The sequence below is a fragment of the Tasmannia lanceolata genome, unplaced genomic scaffold (assembly GCF_043159265.1).
Source record: "Tasmannia lanceolata isolate RefF3 unplaced genomic scaffold, GAP_Taslan_0.1 ptg000147l, whole genome shotgun sequence".
NCBI classification, from domain to species: domain Eukaryota; kingdom Viridiplantae; phylum Streptophyta; class Magnoliopsida; order Canellales; family Winteraceae; genus Tasmannia; species Tasmannia lanceolata.
Genome location: NW_027518823.1, coordinates 152,501 through 157,500, shown reverse-complemented (window position 1 = coordinate 157,500; position 5,000 = coordinate 152,501).

The following is a 5,000-nucleotide window of genomic DNA, read 5'->3' as shown; positions in this document are numbered from 1 at the left end:
CTTGGCTTGCCCTAGCAGGGCATTGCTGGGTTGGGCTCCCTTGGCCTTTTGGGCGCCTTGGACGATGTCTTGCGAAGACCATGGGCACAAGGCCATGGCATATGGTGAGGAAAGGACCACGGTTGCCAAGGTTAGGCACCGGAATGCTTGGCCTTGGCTTGCCAAAGCAGGGCATTGCTGGGTTGGGCTCCCTTGGCCTTCCGGGCGCCTTGGACACTGTCTTGGGAAGACCATGGGCACAAGGCCATGGCATATGGTGGGGAATGGACCACGGTTGCCAAGGCTAGGCATATAGAGAGGAATCGCATTTTTGCCCGGATAGGCACCGGAATGCTTGGCCTTGGCTTGCCATAGCAGGGCATTGCTGGGTTGGGCTCCCTTGGCCTTCCGGGGGCCTTGGACGCTGTCTTGGGAAGACCATGGGCACAAGGCCATGGCATATAGTGAGGAATGGACCACGGTTGGCAAGGCTAGGCATATAGAGAGGAATGGACCACGGTTGCCAAGGTTGCGCAAGTTTTGGGCATTTTTTGCCCGGATATGCCCAAGTATGCCCCGATAGGCCCGTTACGCCCCGGTATGAACGCGTATGCCCGGATAGACTCGGTATGCCTTGGGATACATGCGTATGCCCCGATAGGCTTGGTACGCCCCGATATGCGCACGTGTGCCCCAGTAGGGCTCGGTATGCCCCGGTATGTACGCGTGTGCCCCGATAGGCCCGGTATGCCCCGATATGCACACGTGTGCCCCAATAGGGGTCGGTATGCCCCGGTAGGTACGCGTGTGCCCCGTAATGCACGTTTCGCAGATCTCCCCGCATGTCCCGCCCCTATATGTAATACTTACTTACTTACTTACTTTCTTTCTTGCTTGCTTGCTTGCTTGCAATGGTTGGGAGTGCCCGGCATGCCCCGCTGCAGAGACCAAGGGCGCAATGACTTGGCACCGCGGATGCCGGGACTCCGGCACTTCCCGTGGCACTGATGGTTGGTTCCAAAGACAAAAGGCCGTGCAAGGCCACCGCACCGCGGATGATTTTGCTCGTGCTGGCGCCGTTGTGTGGCCAAAGAACATGCGCGAATGCTCGTGTCGGAAGGGTTGGTGTCCTGGCCCCGCGGGTGTCACGAATGCTCGGTTGCGAAGACCATGGGACCAGAGCCATGGCACGTCGGATGATGGCTCCAGCTGGCGCCCCGGCACTTTCTGTGGCATTGATGCTCGGTTTCAAAGACAAACGTGCGCAGTGCCAGGGGACCGCGGATGACTGCTCGTGCTGGCCCCGTTGGGCGGCATTGATGGTCGGTTGCAAAGAAAATGCGCGATTGCTCGTGTCGGGGCCCGGCAAGCCAAGGCCAAGCGAGCCATGGCACGTCGGATGATGGCTCCAGCTGGCGCCCCGGCACTTTCTGTGGCATTGATGCTCGGTTTCAAAGACAAACGTGCGCAGGGCCAGGGGACCGCGGATGACTGCTCGTGCTGGCCCCGTTGGGCGGCATTGATGGTCGGTTGCAAAGAAAATGCGCGATTGCTCGTGTCGGGGCCTGGCAAGCCAAGGCCAAGCGAGCCATGGCAACGCGGATGATGGCTCGCTAGTGCTGGCGCCGTGCACAGTGGCCTCGCACACTCGCCCTGCACGCTTCCCTTGCACGCAGCCTTGCACACTAGCCTCGCATGCGAGCCTTGCACCCTAGCCATGCAAACTAGCCTTGCACGGTAGCCATGCACACAAGCCGTGCACATTAGCCATGCGCACAAGCCCCGCACACTAGCCTTGCGCACAACCCTTGCACACAAGCCATGCACTCGAGCAATGCACACAAGCCTTGCACTCAAGCAATGCACACAAGCCCTGGACACTAGCCTTGCACACGGGCCTGGCACACAAGCCTTGGGCACTAGCCTTGCGCACTAGCGTTCCACATGAGCCTTGCACACTAGCCTTGGACACTAGCCTTGCACACAGGCCTTGCACACTAGGCATGCTTGGGCGAGCTGATCCCGCATCAAGTCGACGGGTCTAGGCATTCTTGGGCGCAGATCCCGCATCGTCTCGTCGCGTCTGGGCGCAAACACGTCGCGTCTCGTTGCGTCTTCAGAAGTCGTCGCTAACAGCACCTTTGGTTGCCACTGGTGGTTAGGCTGGTTGGTTGCGCAAACCCTATAGGAGGGTGGCATGCTGGTGGGCGTTTTTGCCCGGATAGGCACTAGAATGTGCAGATTTTGGGCGTTTTTGCCTGGATAGGCTAAGGAATGGGCATGCTTTGGGCGTTTTTGCCCGGATAGGCACCGGAATGCTTGGCCTTGGCTTGTCCTAGCAAGGCATTGCTGGGTTGGGCTCCCTTGGCCTTTTGGGCGCCTTGGACGATGTCTTGCGAAGACCATGGGCACAAGGCCATGGCATATGGTGAGGAAAGGACCACGGTTGCCAAGGTTAGGCACCGGAATGCTTGGCCTTGGCTTGCCAAAGCAGGGCATTGCTGGGTTGGGCTCCCTTGGCCTTCCGGGCGCCTTGGACACTGTCTTGGGAAGACCATGGGCACAAGGCCATGGCATATGGTGGGGAATGGACCACGGTTGCCAAGGCTAGGCATATAGAGAGGAATTGCATTTTTGCCCGGATAGGCACCGGAATGCTTGGCCTTGGCTTGCCATAGCAGGGCATTGCTGGGTTGGGCTCCCTTGGCCTTCCGGGGGCCTTGGACGCTGTCTTGGGAAGACCATGGGCACAAGGCCATGGCATATAGTGAGGAATGGACCACGGTTGGCAAGGCTAGGCATATAGAGAGGAATGGACCACGGTTGCCAAGGTTGCGCAAGTTTTGGGCATTTTTTGCCCGGATATGCCCAAGTATGCCCCGATAGGCCCGTTACGCCCCGGTATGAACGCGTATGCCCGGATAGACTCGGTATGCCTTGGGATACATGCGTATGCCCCGATAGGCTTGGTACGCCCCGATATGCGCACGTGTGCCCCAGTAGGGCTCGGTATGCCCCGGTATGTACGCGTGTGCCCCGATAGGCCCGGTATGCCCCGATATGCACACGTGTGCCCCAATAGGGGTCGGTATGCCCCGGTAGGTACGCGTGTGCCCCGTAATGCACGTTTCGCAGATCTCCCCGCATGTCCCGCCCCTATATGTAATACTTACTTACTTACTTACTTTCTTTCTTGCTTGCTTGCTTGCTTGCAATGGTTGGGAGTGCCCGGCATGCCCCGCTGCAGAGACCAAGGGCGCAATGACTTGGCACCGCGGATGCCGGGACTCCGGCACTTCCCGTGGCACTGATGGTTGGTTCCAAAGACAAAAGGCCGTGCAAGGCCACCGCACCGCGGATGATTTTGCTCGTGCTGGCGCCGTTGTGTGGCCAAAGAACATGCGCGAATGCTCGTGTCGGAAGGGTTGGTGTCCTGGCCCCGCGGGTGTCACGAATGCTCGGTTGCGAAGACCATGGGACCAGAGCCATGGCACGTCGGATGATGGCTCCAGCTGGCGCCCCGGCACTTTCTGTGGCATTGATGCTCGGTTTCAAAGACAAACGTGCGCAGGGCCAGGGGACCGCGGATGACTGCTCGTGCTGGCCCCGTTGGGCGGCATTGATGGTCGGTTGCAAAGAAAATGCGCGATTGCTCGTGTCGGGGCCTGGCAAGCCAAGGCCAAGCGAGCCATGGCAACGCGGATGATGGCTCCAGCTGGCGCCCCGGCACTTTCTGTGGCATTGATGCTCGGTTTCGAAGACAAACGTGCGCAGGGCCAGGGGACCGCGGAGGACTGCTCGTGCTGGCCCCGTTGGGCGGCATTGATGGTGTGTTGCAGAGAGCATGTGCGATTGCAAGTGTCGGCCGGGTTTGGGTTCCCTTGGGCTTTCGGGTGCCTTGGACGCTGTCTTGCGAAGACCATGGGCACAAGGCCCCGTCCTGGCCCCTTGTTCGATTCGCTCTCGTCTTGCGCTTGCTTCCAAGGTCCTCCATGACCTTCCCCATGGCCTTGCTAGATCCCCCCCATGACGCATGACCTCTGTCCGTTGATTAGTTTTGAGTGCACACCATGCCCGGCTTGGCACCGTGTTGTCGCGTGAGTGGCATTTGGATCGTGCATGCTGGTGGGCTACCTGCCAATGCGCACAAGCCTTGCACACTAGCCTTGCGCACGAGCCTTGCACAAAAGCCTTGGACACAAGCCTTGCGCACAAGCCATGCGCACAAGCCTTGGACGCTAGCCTTGCACACAAGCCATGCATACAAGCCTTGCTCACAAGCCTTGGGCACTGGCCCATCGCAGTAGCCTTGCACACAAGCCTTGCGCACTAGCTTTGGGCACGAGCCTTGCGCACTTGCCTTGGGCACTAGCCTTGCACACAACCCTTGGGAACTAGCCTTGCGCACCAGCCTTGCCCACAAGCCTTGCACACCAGCCTTGCACACTAGCCTTGCATACAAGCCTTGCACACTAGCCTTGCACACAGGCCATGCTCACTAGCCTTGGGCACTAGCCTTGCACACAGACCTTGGGCACTAGCCTTGCGCACTAGCCTTGCCCACGAGCCTTGCACACTAGCCTTGCACGCAGGCCTTGCACGCTAGGCATGCTTGGGCCAGCAGCTCCCGCATCAAGTCGGCGGGTGTAGGCACGGTTGGGCGCAGATCCCGCATCGCCTCGTCGCGTCTGGGCGCAAACCCGTCGCGTCTCGTTGCGTCTTCAGAAGTCGTCGCTAACAGCACCTTTGGTTGCCACTGGTGGTTAGGCGGGTTGGTTGCGCAAACCCTATAGGAGGGTGGCATGCTGCGGGGCGCTGGAATGCGCAGGCTTAGGGCGTTTTTGCCCGGATAGGCACTGGAATGTGCTGGTTTTGGGCGTTTTTGCCTGGATAGGCTAAGGAATGGGCATGCTTTGGGCGTTTTCCCCGGATAGGCACTGGAATGGGCTGGTTTTGGGCGTTTTTGCCTGGATAGGCTAACGAATGGGGCATGCTTTGGGCGTTTTTGCCCGGGTAGGCAC